This window comes from Aulonocara stuartgranti, assembly GCF_965226115.1.
Source record: "Aulonocara stuartgranti genome assembly, chromosome: 9".
In the NCBI taxonomy this organism is placed as follows: domain Eukaryota; kingdom Metazoa; phylum Chordata; class Actinopteri; order Cichliformes; family Cichlidae; genus Aulonocara; species Aulonocara stuartgranti.
In genome coordinates, this window is record NC_138960.1 from 9,274,607 (window position 1) to 9,297,467 (window position 22,861).

Here is a 22,861-nt window from a genome sequence, read left to right on the forward strand (position 1 = left end):
TTCAACCACATTGGACATTTTTTTAAACATGAACCACACGTTTAAGGTTACGCCAAAGCATCTCACTCTGATTTGAGTCTGGATTTTGAAAAGCCAACTGCAAAACATTTGTTTTTGATTTTGTTTGTCTTTTTCAACCATTCAGAGGTGGATTTTTTTGTGTTTTGTATTATTGCTGTGCTGCAGAACCCAAGAGTACTTGAGCTTCGGGGCACAAATCAATGGCAGGACAGAGGACTGCACCAGAAAGTCCTCAGAATTTGTCAATTATGGCAAATCATCCTGCTCCTGAAGCAGCAAAGCAGCCCCAGATCATCACACTACCACCACCATGTTTAACTGTTATTATCGGGTTCTTTTTCCATGTGGTGCTGTTTTGCCAGATGTAACAGGGCTCCCCATGTTTTAATGTTTGATGAGTCTTTGTGTTCTTCTTGGTCAGTAGTTTTTATCTTGAACTCTCCCACGGATGCCATTTTTGTTCATTCTCTTTCTTGTTGTTGAATCATGAACACTGACCGAAACTGAGCCAAGTGAGGCCTGCATTTGTTTGGATGGTTTGGGGCTTTTCTGTAACTTCTTAGATGAGTCATCAATGAGCTCCGGGAGTATTTTTGGTAAGCCGGCTCCTGGGAAAGTTCACCACTGTTCAATGTTTTATTGCCTCACTGGAGTCCCAAAGCCATAGAAATGTCTTTGTAACCCTTTCCAAAGTGACAGATTTCAATGACTCTCAGCTGTTCTTGAGTTTCTTTAGATTGTGAGATCTTTTAGCCCACTTCACTTTGTCAGAGTGTCTCTATTTAAGTGATATCTTGATTCAACAGGCAATAATCAGGCCACAGCATTTTGTACTTCATCGGGTCATCCTTGGCTAATGTTAAAATGTTTTTGATGACCTGAAACATTTAAGAGTGAAAATATGGAAAAGATAACATTTTTGGAAAGGGAGAAATGCTTTTCGTAACGCTGTATACAGCAGTCTCTCATGTCTTATGGGCACAGGCTAAACAGATTGACTGAAGCAAACCACATGAGCTTTGCAAGCGGATCAATCCGCTTTGACCATGACCAGTGGTGAGTTTGTGGTCCTGTGTGGCTACATGTCAGCGCCGTGGCAAATGTTAAATGTGTCGTCTGGTTTGACCTTTAGTTAATGGTGCTGGCGCTCCTTAGCAAAGGTCACATTCTACATTTCAACCAATCGCCGTTCATTGCATTAACCGTCTGCCCGCTGGCGACCAACCGAAACAACCCCCCCGAAAAGATCAAAATACACTACGTAGTATGTGGCCCATCTCACAAATAATGATGTGATCGGTGCGCGGTGAGGTGATGGTGATAATCAGTTTCATGAAGGATTTGATAGCGTGACATGCTACGACCTTTAAAGAGCCTGATAATGTATGTGTGCTGGGTCAGGGTTATATTACAACATCAATATTTATGATAATAACAGCTAAGCATGTTATTACCCTCTTCATCTGGAACAGACCACCTGTATTTTTTAGTGTGCTGTCAACAACTAGAGTGAATGCAGTTGGGGGAATTGGATAGCAGGAGGATTAAATATTTTTCCACACATTTACTGCCAAAGCAGATTTTCAATTAAAGCAAAGCAGTCTACTTTGGTAAATTATAAATTGTCAAGGCTGTCTTCATTAAATTGTATTATTAGTCGTATTAGCATTAAGTGCATAATTTAATACAATTATCCCTAATTATTCACATAAATTACATTTAGGCCACTGAAGAAGAAAAAAAGGAGAAGTTTCCGTGGTGTATTTTTCCTGCTCTAATTTGACTGTCCCGTTAAGAAGAACGCCCCCCCCCCCAAACAAAGCCAGCATTAATATTCATTTCCCACATTTCACTTTCACTGAGGAGTTTACAAAACTCCTCTCAAACTTTCTCTTGCTCGTCTATTAACAATATTTTTTATATAACATTATCTTCCAGAGCCACGACGTTGCTGCTGAATATGTGCAGCTTGAGCAATTACAAAGAAGTATGAGGACCTGACAGCTTAAATACCAAATGATATTTTTATTACTATCAATTCTCATGCAGTGTTAAATTGAGGGCGTAAAAAAGCATTAATACAGTTATAATTCATGACATGTCGTGATTCGTGACTGTGAACAGAGTGATGACTGCTTTTATAACCGAAACAGACCTACACGTCTCTTTCATATCATTTCGGCTCGCCGGGATACAAGAGCACGGGGGCATTTTCGTGCAGTGTGTCGCATCGTCATGGCAACATGGGAAAGCAAAAGCCAATATGTTTGAGAAAATGTTAAAAAGGACGAAAAAAAAAAGTGCCAGATCTTTTCTGTGGACTCGGTGAGGTAGTGAGAAAGTCTGCCAGCCACCGGTGGAGGAGACAAAACCGAAACAAAGCGGGCGTGTGAGCGTGCACGTAAACTGTGTGTGTGTGCAGGAAAGTGCTGACTGGGAAAATGTGGGGTTTCTTCAAGAGCTCACAAAGCCATGAAAGCGTGTGATGACAGAGTCTGGTGAACACACTCCATCACTGATGTGGGCACACATGCCCGCCCACGTGCACACACGCACACGTGCACACGAAGACGCATTCACACTCACAAATGCAATAGAGGCTGTCACAGCAGATGGAGACACTTAAATTTTGTTACAAGTACCTGCCTGGAATATGAGACCTGTTTGAAATCTGCGATACCATCTTGTAGCCAGCGTAGGTGTTTTGTAGAGTAACTGTATCCTCAGATTATACTGCGGTTATAAAAACAGAGGTAGTGCTTTTTACACGAATGCCGAAGCCATAAGCATCCTGCACAAATGTGTTTCTGCAAGGCCATTATTTATTGGATTACTGTCTTCTACAGTAGGCATATTTATCAGCACCTTTGCAGGCTATTACTTTAATTTTAGATGAAAAATAAAAGCACATCTCTATGTTTATATTTAGACACCTTGGGCTGTCGACTGAATATTCCTCTGTGATGGGTGGGCTGCGAGTAACACTTTACATAAAAGCCCTGAGACTCAAGTGACTGGCATGTTGTTGCACAAGAACCATTTTTAATAATCAAATTCCCCTGTGGCTTGAGAAAGAAATATGTTTGCGTGCATGCGTGCGCGTCTGTGTGTGCGCCCGTGTGTCTGTTCGTTCCTGTTCTCATTAGGATCTAGAGTACAGGGCGCTGCTTCAATGTTGTTTCCTGTATAGCCCATTACTGCTACCTGCCCCGGGGTTGGAAGTTGAAGCCTGAGACAAACAGCGAGCCGTGTGCAGCAAAATGCACCCGGGAGATTAGCGTGGCGAGGAAATCGGGGTGTGTGTAAGAGGGGTGAACTTAAGGTTGAGTCAACCTGAGGCCACAATGGGCTGTTGTGGAGAGACAATTTCCAGCAAGGCTTTTAGCGTGGAGGGGTGGTGACAAGTGAGAGGCAGAGAGAGGGATCATTTTGTGTAATTTAGTTGAGAAAATAGAGAGATACATTATTAAAAGTCATAGAATTGAGCAAAGCACAAAAAAGTCACCTTGAAAAAGGGCCACGCAATGCAAACAATATAAAAAACTGCACACACAACATTTCCTTTAATAAGGTCAGTAACTTTAGAGCCTGTTCAAATCCATGTGAAGTGAATGTTCCAGCCACAAAGTTTCACTTTTGAGTCACACAGGCAGTGTTAGTATGGTTAGCTGAAGCTAGCTAGCAATCAAAAAGCTGCATTTGTTTTTTAAACAGCTTAATGACGGTTACATTAAATTCTAATGCCAACGTTACATCAAGTAGACAAGTCGACATAAAAGTTGCCATTTGTTGGTCATTGCAAGTCTTAAAACTTCAAAGTTTGAAAACGTATCACAAAAACTATGAAGTATTATGCTACATATCTTAGGCTATAACGACATGCTTAAGCAGGCATTGATGCCACACTCATCACTTCCAGTCAGTGCACCTAACATGCATGTTTTTGGACCAAGAACGTTTTTTTGGGTAATTTTCCCTCAACATTCTTTAGTCAAAGAATCGAGGTGTGATTGAAGTGCAGACGCAGCTTGTGTTTTTGTACATAGTCGCCGTTTTCAGCGGCTCAAACGTAATTTGACAAGCTAACATAATTTTAAAGATCAGGATTGTTTTTACTACTGGTTTGAAAATTCTTTGCATTCACTGCCTAAAGTTTAGAACCCGTGGACATCACCAACCACTGCACGTCTTCCCTTGAGACACTCTGCCAGACCTTTACTGCAGCCACCTTCAGCTGGCTGACTGGCTGGCCATCAAAGAACATCATTTTCTTTGTCTTTTGGTTTTCTATCTTGTATCTGACTGGATGCAAAAACTCATCCAGTCGGTTTAGTAGCATTTGAATAAATCTGAGAACTACTTCTATTAGCAGTCATATCATCAGTAAGCACTAGTGACCTGGCACAAGGCCTTTTGGTTGTTATGTATCACATTGCCTCTAAAAACTGGAAACCAGTGTGCACTTCAATCAAATCTTGATTGGTTGATTTAAAAATAACCATGGCAGTGTACAGATGCAAAATTACAAAATATGTATACATATATGTCATTTTCCAAATGTTCTAGCTGAACACATGCTAGGAGAGGTGAGGCATGCAATGCTAAAATGAAGAATTTCCAAAGCATGAGGTATTTGGCAGGTTTTGCTGCAGTACCTGGATGCAATGAGATACGCCGGGTTACAGATGTGTCTCTTAACTGCCTGTGCTGGCTGCAGAAACGTTCCTAATCACACTGTGTGATTATGGATGAAAAATTCTGTCTGGGTTAGCTAGCTACCGAGACTCATGCTAATGCTGAATAAGCATGAGTCTCGTTAGCCTGCTACTGAGACTTATGCTAATGCTGAATTAGCACAATAAACAGACAGTACACCGCGTACCCATAGATGGGACCAAAAGTTAAAGGACAGGAAAGTTAAATGCAGAGGTGGAAACGGGCAGGTGTTGTAAGTTGTGCTTTAAATGCTGCTCGTACTTTTTACCATGACTTATCTGAGCAGCGATGAAATCTAAACCAACATGAGACATTTTGCGAGAAGAGAGGGTTAATATAGAAAGACAGCATGTGTCTGTTCTGACTCAGTGCTCTGTACACAGTCCGATCTGCCCCATATTCCCCTTCTTCAGTCACGGGCAGTACTTTCCCTCCACATTAATATCAAAAGGCTAGTCCGTTAGCATGGCGTGACTCAGCTCATACTATGCCTGTGTTGTGCCAGTTGCAATTTAGCAGGTGTTTGGTGGGGATGGCTCACACTGATACTGTCAGTCACCATGTTTTCCAATTACCATAGCCTGCACACCAACATGATTGCTTGATTGGCAGCGTTATTTCCGTGGCAATTATTACGATTTTGATTATGTCAATCATTTCACTCTTTGCTCCACGTGGCATCGACTCGCAGCAGCTCACATTGCTCCCTTCTTCGTTCCCCCTCATGTGTCTGATGGCTGAGGTATATTCTCTCTTTTTACAGTAGAAAAACTTTTTAAAAATTCATGCTCTGCCCGCCTCTAGCACTATTACCTTTGAGCTTGGTAGCTCATTCTAAATTACTAACGGCCTGTATATGGTCCCCATAATGATCATTTTCACTCTGTGTCAGTAATAATTGCGAGGTTAGTTCTATTTTAGTGCAAGCTCAGGGCTTCTAGTTTTATCTTGCTACTTCTTGTATTATTCATGTCATCGCTGTGTCTTTGACTTTTCCTACAGCGCCCTCCATTTAAACTGCAATTACTACTATTACCTCTTCGACACTCCTCCAGAAAAAAAGGAGAGGGAAAAAAAGCTATTTTCTTCATTACCGTCGTCATCACTGCCACCACCATCATCATCTATTTACTACATGATTCAATTAGTGAGCCATCAGATAAAAGGTCACAACCGTAATCAGTCCTTTAAGAACATGTTTTTCTCTGAACGCCTTCCACTGGGCCCTGGCTTTATATCCAAGGATGGCTAATGACCTCGCCTTTCTATTTTGTGACTGCGACTCGAACGCCTGCATTTTTTTAAACTAATGCAGTATCCACAGCAACAAATGTCTTTGGCTGTGAGGCCTTAATAGTTGGTACAGAATCAGCAGAAATGCAGATATTGGCCAGGCTTCACTCCCGCACTCTTCATGTGATGCTTTATTTATTAAAACCTTCCTTCCTGATTTAATTCTTTCTCATAAATTTTGCAAAGGGATTGAACTGATTGAAGCTTAATATGCAATATTCCAGCTCATGTCAGTGCTCTATGCTAAGGTGAATGTAGGTGGACATGTGACGGCTGTTTACCGTGTGTACTCTACCTGCAATTAGGCACACTTAAATAACTGCATGCCACATTTTTCTTATCCTTTATGAATGATCAGACTCCTTGATCAGACTGCAACAAGAACTACTGAATGAATTACTTTTGTTGCTTTGTTCAGGTATCCGTGTTCCCAGTGATGCATGTGAACCTTTAAGTTTTTACTGTTAAATGGACTTCCATGAAATTTCGACGTTCCCCAGAGGTTGAACCCTAATAACTTTGATGAGCTATTAGAAGCTCTGAGACTTAATTTCTCCCATCTACTGATGGAGATCCCATCCCCATTTTTTTGTTGTTGTTGGAACTGAGAAATTCTTGGAATGACCGTTATTATTTTTTAGTACCTACCTCAGGGTAAAAAACATTTTCCAGTCGTTGAGGAACCTTTGAGTGATAAATGTACGTTGGTCGGTCCAGGCACGCTCGCGTGCATCGACTACATCTCTGTAGTTATTAACTAGCTATTAAAGTCAACCTCAAAAATTCCTAAAACATGAAACTGACTCATATACGAATTACCAACCTGCTATTTCTATGTCCCTTCCATATTGGCGGCAATGGCAGTTTTATTTGTACAGCACATTTCATTACACAATAAAGATAAAAACATGAAAACCTATTTAGGTCTAGTATCGTTTAAGGTCATAAAAACAAAAACTTTACAAACTGGTTAATTTAACATACACACACACAGTATATTATCAAGTGTTATTAAGAAATTCTGTAAGTTTGTTTTTGACTCATGTCTAATTGATCCTGGGTCAGCGGCAGCTCGTTCGAAAGAACAGGACCACAGTAACTGAGACTCTTGGTGACTGGAAAAGAAAAAATAATCCTTTGAAGGCAGTGGCAGGTCAGGAGCACCTGGAATTTTCCAAGTGGTCAGATAAAGTTTAACAAGGTACCTGATGTAACGATTGGAAGATAATTTTTTATTAAAAAGGGCGGGGCTAAATGCTGAAAGTTAACTAAAAGGTGCGGGGTCACTCATAAATATTAGCAAAAAAGAAAGAAAGAAGCAAATACCTATTTGTATTGTCCTTCAATTTTGATTGATTTGTTAATTTGTTAATATACATTTACTTGGTGCTTGAATGTAAAAAGATTCAGTTGAAGATTTGAGCTCACTCTGTATCTCATTCTCTGTTAGGAAGGTTTTGTGTGTGTAGCTTTGTACATCTGTATCTGCCGTGAATGTATTCCCACTAGGTTTTCAGCAGGCTAACCATGCGGGCAAGAAATATACCTTGAAAACTCACAGATCAGGTATGCTGATAAATAATTAAAGGTGAATAAGGTGTCACTACAGCTTCTATAGTTATGTATTACGTCTTTTCTTAGACCAGGGGTGGGGAACTCCAGGCCTCAAAGGCCGGTGTCCTGCAGGTTTCAGATATCACTCTGGGTCACCACACCTGAATCTGATGATTAGTTCATTTCCAGGCCTCTGGAGAACTTCAAGACATGTTTAGCCATTAAATTAGCTTTGTTGGATCAAGGACACATCTAAAACCTGCAGGTCACCGGCCCTCGAGGCCTGGAGTTCCCCACCCCTGTCTTGGACAGATATCCATGCTTCAAACATTCATGCTCCACACAGGATGAACTAACAAGGTCCTCTAACATCTTTTGAACGTGTCCAGTCACTCAGCCACATTATCAGTCAGTTTGTGGATTCAAACTGACGACCTTTAAGTCACAAGCCTTTTTCTACAAGCTTCAATAAAAAGAATGCCAGATACACTTCTAATCAAAGTGATGCATTTGACTCCAAGACAATTTCACACTTTGGTTATTTAAGACAGAACCTAAGGTAAAGTTCATTTTATGTTATAGGGCTGAGGCTAATCAGCCTGATATACTTATTTGAAGTGTAATCCAACTGACACACTCTCCAGCAGTGACCTATATCTGAATGAAAGCTGACAGACTGCTTCCTCGCTCACACCCGCATGGACACACACACACACACACACACACACACACACATGCATAATCACCTTAAACATCAACATCTTAACTTTTCTGAGCTCACAGGCTGTAGTACGACTGTCTGATCAAAGCAAACTAGCAAACTTCAGTGTGTGTGTGTGTGAGAGTCCATCTCAGTAGCTGCTCTGTCAGCATACTCCCAGTCCAAGAGGGGATGGGGTGGGTGTAGGGGGGCACACAGCATGGCTAAAGAACTCATCAACAACCCCAGGCGCTGTGCTTGGTGTGTGGGATGATGCGCTGCAGACTCAGCCTCTCAGCCCAGAAACCCCCCCACCCAGTGCACACACAAACACATCATCTTCATCATGGACCCGTCTGTACACACATTAACATGCTTACTGTCTGCATTCATTCGGCAAATGTGCTTGTTCCCCACGAGGACGGGCATTTTTTAATGGGGGTTAAGAATCTGGAGTGCAGGAGCTTGTTATGAGAAACTAGAATTTGATTTGCTGTGAATGCAAAGCACACAGCGAAAAAGCTCTTGGGGTATTTAGTCTCTGGCTATAGGCTTAATGAGCTTGTGTGTGCATGCAGTATGTGCCGCGTTACAGTTGTGTGTGCGGTGCACGTGTGCGCGTCACTGTTTGTGCAAGTGCAAATGCCTGTTTGTTTTGCAGCTGTCAAAGGCTGGAGCTCTCTCCAAGTGTAATACACTTACGTGATGGCTAGTGGCTGGAGGCGGACGGTCTAATTCACTCTCGGAGGCTAATTCCATGCTAACAAGTCAGTGATGCCACATGCTTGTCCTTGCCCACAGCCCAGTGGGCCAGTCTCAAAGCAAACCAATTAGCCAGCCTCACTCAGGCTCTGTCAACCCCCCCGCCTTGAAAAATCATTCTAAACTCCCCCCCTCCCTCCACTCCTCTCTTGGAGGCTTTTGAATGAAGTAGGTCCGCGAGGAGAGTAAAGGGTCTGTGCATTAATAAGCCTGTATCGCTGGCATGAAAGACGCCTAGCAAGAAACATCAAATACACAAACCTAAGCTGCCTTGCCAATTAGCTAAAATAGCTATTTAGTGACAAATCGTCTAACCGGCGCATGAATCCACGGCTAATGTACAAGTGAGGAGATGAATACAGTTTTAATGGACGCATTAGCACGCCGAGGGATTCTTTGTGAAAACTTGCTCCGCTCTATCACTGCGAGTTTGAGGAAAGCAGGAAACATGACGGTGTCAGGGCTCGCTAAGTGGACTGGCTTGACACTGTGCTGTATTGCTGCAGTTCCACTGTGGGAGTAGCTAATTGGATGGTAATTAATGGAATGGAGGCCGATAAATACCTTTGTGAGCAGGCTTGTCAAGGACAAGGAGGTGACGGGAGGAAGAGAGGGAGAGACGAAGAGAAAGCTACAGGACAGGCACCTTTTCTTCATCATGACAGCTAATCCTCATCCCTTCATCCCTCTCCTCGCTTCCTAAATGAAACTACCCCTCCCTCATCACTCCTCCTCTTTTACTCTGCTCTCTTCCTCCCCCTTATCAGGCCCCCCTGCTTATTCTCCCTTGCCCCAACTTCAGTTGTTTCCATGGAAACGCTGAATAAAAAGAGTTACTTCTAGATTAAATCAAAGATTTCGAGGTTGCGAAAATATTACAAGCTTTTGAGTCGTTTTCCTCGAGTTCAGGATGATACTCTATTTTCTCCTTCCAGATACGGCATGCGTGCCCCTGCCTTCGCAGTGAGGAAAAAAAGGCCGAGCTGCACAGCTTATTCGCTCACTGATGCAAACTACACTCGTGTGTCTCTGTGGGACCAATGAATAGCTTGTGAGTTGACAGTTTCGCTTTCTTCTTGGGCTTTTTTTTTTTCTTCTCCTCTCTTTTCTGTGTTTCAAGGCTTTGTAGGTGTCCCGCAAATCTGTTTAACCAGTCTGTCAGCTGCCATCGAGGTGGTCCAGAGGAGAAATTTCATGCATAATTGAGTGCGTGGGCTGGAAAACGAACAAATCCTGCGATGTTTCAGTAGGACACTACAGATTAATAAGGTTGCTCTGTCTCTAAACACACAATAGGTTACTGTGACATGATGCAGGTTACCTTGACAATAGACTGTGTTGTTTTTAACTGTCGTCTCTTTTATCCTGATCCCCATTGTGTGAATGGAAGCTTTGGCTTGCTTAGCTTAAATAAACAGCGGCCTTTTTTGCATTGGTGGTGATCTTAACAGCACAGGTAGAGGTCTCTGCAGAACACGTGGTTGGGTTTGGGTTAAGGATCAGGGACATATAGGGCAATATAAGTAATTCCTTGCAGTGTAATGGTTTAGGCATTCCCAGTTAGGTTAAGGAATGCCTGTGCTGTGTCCTACATACAGTGCAAATCACAGCCTTTGTATTACAGGATAATTTGTGTCTCGTTTTCCTGTAAAATACATGAAATTATGCAATACTTAAAATACTTATTCATCTACTACCTAAGATTACTTGTTCATTACTTAAATTTACTTAAAGTATAAATATTTCTTTGTTTTGTATAAAAATCTGACCTGTTATCCTCTTCTAGTGTACCTACCTTTAAGTATTTCTAGTTAAAAGTAATTACGTTGTATTTTCAAATAAAATCCTTTGAAATGCCATTTAGTTACAGTGGAATTATGTCCTTAATTTCAGGCGGTATTATAAAGCGTTACTGTTACGTGTTACAATTATGTGATCCTTAAGTAAATGCAAAAGAGGTAACTGTGGTAGGATTTTTGTCTAATGTCCCACATTAAACAAGTGTGATATATACATGCTGATACGTAATAAAGGTTCGAAACATTCAAATGGCACATTACAGCCTACAGGAAGCAAACCAATACAAAAAGACGCATAAGTACAGGTACTTATTTTTTTGCATACACATATTTTCTTTTAAGGTTACATGCATAGAGATTACAAAATAAACAAACGTAATAGTTGGGTTATACATTCAATGTTCTGAGTGAGCTCAGCTCTGGAAGACATGGAACAATAATTATCTTTTCCTCAACATGAAATGGGTTTTCCCATTAGTATATTCGTAAGGCCTGTGCTGTAGCTATTAAGTCAGAGCAGAGAAAAGTCTGAAGTCGACTGAACTCAGTGCAGCTGACGCTTTCTTTACCACAGTTGGATTGGGAACTCTCTGCCATTTATTTCACCTAAACTGAACCCTATGTTACTCTTCACAGTTTTTTACAAACCTAAATGCAGTTCAAACGAGCTACTACCACAAGGGATGCTTGAAAAAGGTTTATTAAGAACGGACCCGTCTTCTTTTAGTTGCTCAAATGATATCAATCCACTTAAGTTCCCCACTTACATGATTCTCTCATGTGCACATGCTCTCAGAGTATCTGAAGTCTGAAGCCGTTTTCTTTCCAAGTTGCACCAACACCACTATCAGCTTTACTGACAGTGTCACACAGTGTGCGGTATTGCTAGCTGATAGTGCTTTGCTAGCACAGGGGCAGCCTGGTGGAAACACAGTAGCTGGTACTGCTGTTATTATTTTACTTTTCTACTTTTTTCACAATCATATTTCAGATTTTTTTTCCTGAATATTCAAATAAATAATACGATTTTGAATGATTGCTGTCAGTCTTTAAAGAAGGATCATGCATACCATACACTCCCTAGCTCACAGCCCCAACAGTCCACATGACCTTCAAAAAAAGAGAGACATGGCCGTTTTCTTCTATTGTGCCAGTGACCGGAGTATTTTTGTTGCAACAATTTTTCATGATCAAGCAAAGAGACTTTGAGTGCCCATAAACCTGTTGCCATTCTGATGTTCCTTTCTTAGACTAACACTGGTAGATACTATCAACTACATGTCAGAAACTCACAAGGTTCTTGAGACCCAAGACCTCCTTTGCCCAAAGATACCTGAACATGTGGCCTGGAGGAGGCTCTGGACCCAGGATTGAACTTGGAGCTGGAAATCAATTCAATTCAATTTAGTTTTATTTATACAGCACCAAATCACAACAACAGTCACCTCAAGGAGCTTTATATTGTAAGGTAGACCCTACACTAATACATACAGAGAAAAACCCAACAATCATATGACCCCCTATGAGCAAGCACTTGGAGACAGTGGGAAGGAAAAACTCCCTTTTAACAGGAAGAAACCTCCGGCAGAACCAGGCTCAGGGAGGGGCGGGGCCATCTGCTGCGACCGGTTAGGGTGAGAGAAGGAAGACAGGATAAAGACATGCTGTGGAAGAAAACCACAAGCTTTCTGACTCAGTCTCGCGTACGTCCCCTGAACAATCCCAGCCCATTCTTCTTTGCTGACTCTCAAGCTCCTCCAGATTTCATGGTTTTCTGTCATGGACCTTGGTCCTCAGTTCACCTTTGAGGATTTCAAGGGGACTCAATTCAGAGGTTTATACCGACCAATCAGGAACAGTCATTTTGGTCTTTGGTGGCATGTTTTGGGTTATTGTTGTGTTGGAAGATAAAGCGCCTAGTTTTGCTGCTAATCATTTTCACATATTCATCATTCTTCGTGATTCCTTCCACCATGTCGGGATTCCCCTGTTACTCCCACCATCCTGTTTCACTTTGGGGATGGTCTTCTTTCTTTCTCCAATAATAAGAAGAGTCTCTGTTTACAAAGAGTTTTGTCTCATCTGACCAAAGGAAACACTTCCAGTGTGCAGAATCTTCCTCCAGGTCGTCCTTAACATACTTACTTGAGTCTTACTTGAAACTGTCTCTTCTGCAGAAGTGGAGTTTCTCTTGGTCTGCAGTCTCGCAGTCCATTCCCGTGCAGGGTCCTAGGGTGATTGTCTTCTTTGAGACCACAATTCTTAGTCATTCGCTTGTGTCTTGGCTGTTGTCTTTGAGTCCTTGGTATCTTTAACTTCCTGCCTCTGCCAGTCGTTCTCTGCACTGTGCAGCTTTCAGCACGTTTCCTGATGACACTTCTCCCTCCAGTTCTTTGTATATCATCTCCTGCTTTGTGAGTTAACATCGTTGCACAGTAGAGGCTTGTGCTATGGCTTAATAAAAAGGTCAGTTTTTAGGTCAGAGAGCTAATAACATTGACGCTGATCATTTTTTATTTTTCTAAAATAATTCCATTAATATGTGCAAATAGAAATATTTATACCTTCTACGGACAAGTAGTTTGTTTTGAAAAGCTATGTTAAAAAGCTGTCTTCAAATATCCCACCTATTGACAGTTGCCATAGTAACATGCCGTGGCTGATCAGTATTTATCCATATCCACAGCTGACCATCCGTATAGCAACTATACGTCATCTCTTCATCACTTTTGCTCGGAGAGGACGAGTGACAAGAGATCCACAGTGACACTGGTAGCACAGAAAGCTTTTAACAGAAGCCGCCTGAGTGTGTCCCTCCTTCACACATGGCTGAGTCCTGAAGGAGACGAGGCTGCGCGTCACCTGAGCGGGGGTAGGCAGGTTCACATGTACAAGGACACACATTTGCAGACACACTCACACACACACAAGAATGTGGGGAATTAATGACAGAAGAGAGCTCGGCGTTTGGACATCTTAACAGCAGAGAGAGCACGCCATCAGTCCACAAGAGGACATGTGGTGAAAAAGCGGTCGTCTTTACTCTCAGTACAAAGTTGTCTGGCTGCTCTGTTGCAGTTTCTTCTCCCACAACTGGAAGTTTAAGGCATGCTCATTTTTTTTTCCATCGGACTGTATCTCCCTCCAAGTGGAGAACTCACAGCCATGTGAAAGATTTTCAGTAAGGGTGCCATTAAATGCTGCAGGACTTATGCATTTTTGAATGCATACATTTTTTATGCATGTTAACCAACTTGTATAACTTACATCCTCCTCCTTTTGTGGCTCTGATGTACTTTAGTCTCTGAGAGCAATAGCATGCTTCAGGGAGAACGGTTTTTGCAGACTGGGTTACATTATTCTGCTTGTGTCTCACCCCCACCCACCCACCCACCCATACAGTACAGTGGTGCAGAGCTCCCACCCAGCAGAGAATGATTTATGAGGTACACACTCGCCAAATTACACCTAATGAATTGTATTGCTCCTGACTGAATTTAACACACACACACCCCCCCCCCCCCCCCCCCCCTTTTATTTTACTGCCTTTGTTTAACACGGGTTAACTGCCACAAGAAAAGCAATCGATGCTGAAATGGTTAATGAAAGCATATGAAAGATTGATTTGCTCTTGTCCTAAGTGGGATTTATGGTGTGTGTTCTCACGCTAGGCCTGAGGATTAAGCCCACGAGGTCTGGGTTCATGTTACTGTATCCACATGTTCGGCCTGTAGCCCAGGAGAACCAGTGGATGCAAACACATCTGTCTGCACCTTGACCTCCTCCCTGCAACTGACTGAGGTAGAGAGAGGGAGGGATGATTTTAACGCACACCTGCGTCAAATTTGAGGAATTCAGCCGCACCGGAGGCCGGCGTTTTGTAAAATATCCTGGCGCTCTTGTTAACGTGTCACGGCTTTTTAAAGGGCTCTGCAAACAGCCCACCTGGGACTCGTGGGAAAGGGAAGGGCGAAATGGGAGGGGAGTGTACAAAACAGAACGCGGCCCGTCGTTATTTTCACAAGTCTTTACGACTCAATTTAGCGGGTGGGGAAATAAAACAAGCAGGGTGTCGGATCTCCGGGAAGGGGAGGAGGGGGAGCTGAGATGAGTTAGTGGGTGCTCCCCGAGCTGTCAGAGAGCTCGCTGTATCGGCGAGGGGGTTGGTGGGGATCAGAGGGAGGGATGGGGGAGAGATGAGGGAGGGGTGGGGGGCAGAGCCGTCCTAATCAAGCAAGTTTATTCAGATCAACGTCAGTCTTTAGCTTCGCTTCACATCTCAGCAAGTTGAAGCCTGAGTGGTTAGCTGAGGAAACCAGGGATTCGTTTCAAAGAAGCGAAGGCTTCGCTTAGCTTCAGAGTTATTTAGCATGAATTCTGCATAGAAAATTAGCATATTTTGTGGCTTTTCCTCCTCTTTTTCATCAAATTCTCCATGGTTTTCATTCCCAAGTAGAATAAGACGGGCTGTGGACCTTCAAACATAATGAATGACGTATATATTTTCTTTTCTTTAGCTTTTTACTTTCTTTGCAGTATGCTGTTAATATTGCCCTCTGATAGTGACTGTTTCCCACACGCTATGATAGTGCCATGTGTTAATGGCGCTGTCTGCCCCTCAGAAAGGCCTCGTCTTCTTTCATTCACCTATCTTCTGTTTTTTTCCCACCGCTGTTATTTCAGACCAATTGGGAGCACGCGCGCGCGCACACACACGGACAGGAGGAGAGTGTCGGTAATTAAAATTCTGTTCAGCATGACAACGCTGTTTCATGCCTCATTTTCCCCCCTCCCCACAAGTGGGATGAATACCGGATAAGCGCCGAGACTGTTTTTAATAGGTAAATACACTGCTGGTATGCGCTTATACCGCGTGCGGCGCTACCTCGAGCGCACAGGTGGAGAACAGACGCGAACCGCGCGAGCTTATTATCAGCGGCACCAGCGCGCGCGCCGTTTGGTAATGGCAGAGGCTGTTGTATTTAAAGTGTGCTTAAAAAAGATGAAAAAGGAAAAAAAAAAGCAGTGGCTGTAGCTTTTGAGTGCAGTGTGTTCCTCACTGACAGCTCGTATATGTTTGTGTGTGTGTAGGTGTGACACCAGCATGCACAGTTGCATGCTTGCATGTGCTGATTCTGTGATGTTTACTCATTGAATGGAGGGGGGGTGACACAAAGCCTCCTGGGATCCCGTCCACAGGGCTTGTCAACTACTGTCACTCAGCCATCACAAGCCCCCCCCCCCCCCCCCCAAATGCAAAACAGAGACAGGCAGCCACAGCAGCTTGATCCAAGGGGACCATCGCTCCACCAGTGTTTAACCTCTGACAGCTTCTCTCTGTCTCACTTGCTTTCCTTTGCTTGTACTATCTCCCCCTCCACCTCCTCGTCATCCTCTCCTTCATCAAAGCATTTCTGGCTATTTTGTTTCCCAGCTCTACAGAGAGTTATTGCTCATGACAACGATCACGGTCGTTTATTTTCTCTCCGCAGCCCAGCCTCTGTATGCATGCCGGGCTAGTATTACCCTATGATATTCAAGCGCTCTCTATTAAATATGCATGAACCCTGGAGATGAAAATTAATTTTGGGAATGTTCTCTGCCTCTTTCTCCCCTCGCTCTCTCTTTGAATGTTCAAATATGCCTTCATCTGCCTTTGTGTCAAGCCGTGAATTCATTATTTCATTTGCCGGTGACAGTTCGTAACTTAACGCAACGTGCTGGAGCGGAGGGTGAAGCGGCGTCGCGATATTGATCTTGTTAAAGTGAGGCGGGGGGGACGTAAAAAAACAAAACAAAACAAAAAAATCCCCCAGCTTTGGCCAAAAACACACGTACCAAGAAGGGAGTTTTCTCAGATTGGCCAAGTTTTGGAAAAGTTTGCCCCGAGCTCTTATCACTCATGAATATTAAGGGCCATAAAATGGGAAAATATTACACTGAATTATGCATGTATGAAGTAATGGAAATCTGCAGTAGGACACTGCAGTTTTTGTACTGTCTGTTTTTTTTATTTTTTTTTAAACATGATCATCTCGGCAAACCGCCCCTCGTTTCTGCTTGTGATGCGCTCTCTCGTCCTCCAGACTCCAGCACGTATGTGGGTGCTGATGCGCTGGTGTCTGTTCTGCTGCACGGTAAATTACAGTATTCCTCGGTAAAGAGTGCGCACAACAGTGAGAACATCAAAAGCGTTGCAGACACAAACAGCCTGGTTGAGCAGGCTGTGTAGGAGGTGAAGCCAACACAAGTTGAAGGATAAAACAAGAACCGCTTTAAGAAACAGTACACAGCAGTGAAAAGGAAGTCTGGGCTTTCTTATGGAAGATGCTGCAGTGTTTACTGATGTGCTGCTGTAGTGAGATCATCTTGATATTTTATTCTGGTATTAGTTGAGGAAAACTACGCTGTCGTTTTAGTGACAGTATGAAAAGAAAATGGCTTCACTCAGTCAAAAAATAGATAATTTAGGCTGCGTGAAACCAGGAGCTATGTTTTGATTTGTTGAGGATACTGTTACAGTTTTATTTGTGAAGGGTTAATGCATATGAGCCAGCAGCTGATTAGCCTAGCTTGGATTTGTCTAAAAAAGCTAGCAGCCTTTAAAAGTTTTTTTTTTTTTAAAAAGAGAAGGAGATGTAAAAAATTTCTGTTTTTATAATATATATATATTTATTTGTTTATTTGTTTATTTATTTATTTATTTATTTATTTATAAATAAATATATAAATAAATATATATAAATATATAAGTAGCTCTGATTTTGTCCTGTTGTGTAAAAGCAGCATCATTCTACCTATTTTTTTTTTTATAATGAAAAACCATCTTTTTGCTAACGCAGTTAGCACTTAGCATGATTGCGTTTGCATAGAGCTAACTGAAACATAAGGAAGCAGCTAACCTTTTATGCCTTTGTTTTTTGAGTTTAAGTTCTGTCTGCCAGGTGTTAGCTTAATTTTAAGCCTTTGTTAAGTACTGAGGGAAATATTTGGACTTTTAACTGCTAAATTCTCAAATTTTCCAATTAGCTACATGCTAAAGTTGTCTACCAGATGTCTGATTTTGGGTATCGAGTGCACAGTGGGTTTTAAGAGCCTTATCACTGACCTATGAAAGCAGTTAGAAGATATTTCAAAAATATATTTTAACAGGGAGTTCTTCCTCCCCGCCATCACCAACTGTTTTGCACATATTATATTTATTGTAGGCACTGCAATATATATATATATATCTATATCTATCGTAATTATTTGATTTTTGGGACTTGTGTACAGTGTCATTATTTCTTAGAAATGAGCACTAGGCATTATTGTATTTTAGTGTGACCCAGTGTGATATCAGGAAGTTTATGTTGCCTGAAAGAGCTGCCCATTCAGCAGACTGGGAAGCTTTGGGCTGCTCCACATCAGCCCCCTTTTGGCCTGTGTTCACTCACCCCAAGTCCATCTGCATAACTGCATCTTTCATGAGCTCTGGTCAATGCCTAATCCATACTGTATGGGAGTGTGTGTGTGTGTTCAGGTGAACGCCTGCACGTTCTCTCCTGGTCACGCGCTACATATTTTGTCTCGCTGTGACCCATAAAGCAAAGACTCACATGCGCTACATGGACAGACACAAAAGCATTAATGCGGGACAGAACTGTACAGTCTATCGTAGAGTAATCGTTCAGGTCAGCAAATAATGATCTCTCAATCGCTTAGCTGCGAATTAGCACTCTCACCTGTGTCTCTTCATCACCTTCATGGCTCCTGCTAGTGGCACCTTGTTTAAACCCAGTCAGTATCAGCAAAGAGAAATGCGGATGCCGGCAGCAGGTAGAAGACCCCTGTAGTTCTTATCAGGTAAAGTGGTTTTTGATTAGTGTTAATGGCCGGGACTAAATAGCGTTCAGCTTTTCCAGCAGCTATGCTTGTTATTCGCGTAAATGTGTGTGCGTGTTGTGTGTCTGTGTGTTGTAGCTCAGCTCAAGGACATGCTGGCAGTTCATCAGGTTGACAAAGCTATATCTGCTCTGCATCGACGAACAGGTTTTATGTCTGTGCCTGAACCCTAAACTTACACCATCAGGTTGCTTCTAGCTATTTTGAGAATGCTGCTGGATAGTGTTCTGGACTGCAAAGCATCTCCCCGCCGCAGCAGTGTCAGTGTGTCAGCACCGCCTCAATAAGAATGAGGCTTTTCTCGTTGTGCACGCTCCAGAGCCACGATCCACTCGTGGCCTAGAAAGACAGGCTTGCAGCACCCGCCCTCCAAAACGCTCGGCATCTGGTGCAACAGACAGCCTTGCATGTTAATGCCGAGTTAATATTATTCTTATGAACTGCGAGTGACTTCGCATGTTAGTGAGCGCTCTCTCTCAAATTTATGTCACTTCCATTAATGCCGCCGTCTATTTCACGTCACGAGCACGTCCGGGCCCAGGCACACCCCACACACACCCACAGTACAACCTCGTGCACTCAACTCAACGCTGGATACACACGGTTGTATCCAGCGCACGCCTTTTTCTCCACAGAAGCAACAGAGAAGAAGAAAATGAATGTCCTGACTCATTTATCACATAGCCCCAAAAGTACAGATGAATCCAGTGATGAAAATCTGTCCTGAGAAATGTCAGGAAGATATTAACTCCAATACATCAAAGAGGAGCTGCGGTCTCTGAGCTGACTGCCAGCCGATGCTCCCAGCCTTTTTGGTTAAATAGGTGGGGGGGGGGGGGGGGGCACCACACACCAGCGCCGATGTAATTTTTGCCAGCTCTGACCGTTTGTCACACAGAAACGAGTAAATAAAGACACAAGTCACTTCCGTCCACAGATTAACATCCGAAATGATGCAGAGCGAATTTCATTAGTGCGCAAATGCCATTCTTTAGATCTGTCTGATCTCAATGAAGTGTGAGAGAGTGAGGGGAAAGAAAAGAGGGGGAGAATTGCCCTTTCATGTAGATTTCACTAATCGCTTCCCTAACAAAATACGGCAGACTTGTACTAATAAGTAAGTTAAGGCTCAGTGGACAGATAGAGTGAAACACGGCACAGAGGCTAATGGAACTGAGAGCTTTCCATGCCTCCATGGGTGTCTTAATTGTCAAAAAGAGATTCTCAGATGAGCATTTCAGCCCTCGCCCGCTGGATTGTGGGAAGCCTAAATTGGAGTGCGACTGACTGGACTTGTTTTAAGGCAGAGCTTCTCTGGTGTGTGCGAGGCGGATCAAATCCCTTATCCTATGTCTGGAAACGGTTCCTGTGATTCACTCCTGTTTATTTTGCAGCCAGCGCCGGCACAGTGTGAGCTGCCCATGCAGCCAATGGGGACTGCAGTAGGCTCATATCAAAAATCTATAACTTCTGCTCTTCTGTGCTTTTTCATCTCGCAGCGAATGTATTGTGAGCTCATCTATTTTTTGCATGGCTCCTCTGGTTCATAAATATTCATCCCCGCAACGTCAAATAGGTGATTTATCTGAAAGCAAAAATATGGCTTTTTCGGCACCAGCCAGCTTGGATTTGTTGGCTCTTGTCGCTACTGTTACCGAGGCACCTTTATAGCAAGCTATTTTAGCATCGCACCTCTAATGCTAGTTGTTACAGCAGTAGAAATTCCAACCGCTGCGGTTCATTAGTAGTGAAACCGGAGTGCAGGGGGGGACTCCATGAGAGACGGAGAATGCACTTTTAATCTAAAAAGGTCAATGTGCATGAGCTATTTTGGAGATTCACTGCGAGCTTATAATTGGAGGCCTGTCTGAAGACAACTTGGAATTAAATGAAGACAAAGTTACCGAGCGTGTGGTTGGCCTTTGATGAGAATCGGGGAGTGAGGACCCTTCATTTGCAGCCTTTAATCAGTCCAGTGAGATCAGATTCACGTGTGATTGTAGGAGAAAAGAAAGGAGGGGAGAGAAATGAAATGGTAATGAGTATTGATTACCTATGTGCATATGACCCTTTAGTCTCCTCTTGCATTCTTAAATCAACCCAAATTATTGAATTTTCTAATTTCATGCTCAGAGAGAAGTAGCCGGCAACATGAAACTGCCTCCACAATGAACCATGCGCCCATTGGGGTCTGAGCAAATTATAGTGAAGAGAAACAAGGCGTCTTTTTGTGCAGAGGCGTGGGCGTGAACCTGAATTAAACGCACCGCTTTTAAGTTATGGATGATAATTATTCTGGGAGGGTCTGTTGGGAGTAAAGGTGATTCAGGTAGCTTTTTCTTCAAATTGCATTTCACGTCACGGCACTGTCGCTAAGCGATGGCCTCAGCACAGCCATATATGTATGTAATTGCTTGCCGTTAAGTTGGAGGAAAAAAGGTCCGTTTAGGCTGGAAAAAGAAGCCCAATTACATGTATACACAATTAATACACCCATGGGAAATAGAAATTTTCTTTCAAATGATAAGATTAATTCCTAATTATGGCCTCACACACACGCACACACACACGTGCACACTCACACAAGGCCTCACACAGCTAATCTACTTTAGTAATAAGCTAGTGTACACTGAAATAGTGAAGAGAGAAGTGGACAGCAGCTGATGGAGGGAATCCGTGTCATAGTGGACTCAATGAACCGGGGCACAGCGCAGGCCTGACGGTCCTCTGCTGCCATCTGCTGGCTGTAACATATATCATGGTTGGTGCAGCACAGAGGGCTTTTAGGAGTTTTTGTTTACCTCCTCCATGCCTGCCATCCCTGCATTTACTGAAGAGAAAAAGTGCATAACAACGATTGGTCCGTTAGTTGGCACCTTGTAACTGTTTTCAGTCTCTTTGAAGATGTATGGTGCAACCACACGTGTGCACTATCGTTTCGAATTACTTTGGCTCTTTTTGTGTCTCCCTTGTTGTGCTTCTCTTCATGCTTATATTTGCTTCTCTGTAGATTATGGTGGATTTTTCCTTTTCTTCGTATTTCTTTGTAGTTTGTTGTTACTTTGCATCCTTTATTGTGTTTGAACATTTTGCTTCTCTTTACAGTTTGCCTCTTTTTTATCTTGTTTTTCTATTTGTGCTGATTTTATTATGTATTGTTTGTTTATTTTGTGTAATTTAGTCTAAGGAGCTTAGAAAGAAAAGCGTCTGGACTTCTTTGAGTTGCTTGAAGACGTTTCACCTTCATCCAAGAAGCTTCTTCAGTTCTGGGGTCAAATGGTGGAGAGTCCCAGATTTAAGATAAGATAAGATAAGATAAGATAACCTTTATTAGTCCCACACGTGGGAAATTTGTTTTGTCACAGCAGGAAGTGGACAGTGCAAAAGTTATGACGCAAAAATTAGAATACAATAAGAATAAATACAGTACACAGCTGTACAGAATAGAATAAAATAATATACTATATACAGTAGAATAAAATAGAATAAAAATATACAATAAGATAAAAATAGAATACGAATGCTATATACAACTGAGTAAAAATACAACGATGCCAGAAAAGATTATTGCACTTAGTGTTATTGCACATGTGTGGATGTGTGTGTTTGTTCAGTTAAAGTCTTTGTTGTGGAGTCTGACAGCAGTGGGGAGGAAAGACCTGCGAAATCTCTCCGTCCCACACCGTGGGTGCCGCAGTCTCCCACTGAAGGAGCTGCTCAGTGCTGTCACAGTCTGCTGCATGGGGTGGGAGACGTTGTCCAACAGGGATGACAGCTTAGCCGCCGTTCTCCTGTCACTCACCACCTCCACTGGGTCCAGAGGGCATCCTAGAACAGAGCTGGCCCTTCGGATCACCCTGTTCAGTCTCTTCCTGTCCCCAGCAGAGATGCTGCCGCCCCAGCAGACCACACCATAAAAGATAGCAGAAGCCACCACAGAGTCATAGAAGGTCTTCAGGAGTGGGCCCTCCACCCCAAACGACCTGAGTCTCCGCAGCAGGTACAGCCTGCTCTGCCCTTTCCTGTAGAGGGCGTCTGAGTCATGAGTCCAGTCCAGTCTGTTGTTCAGATGAACACCAAGGTACCTGTAGCTGTCCACAGCCTCAATGTCCATACCTTGGATGTTCAGTGG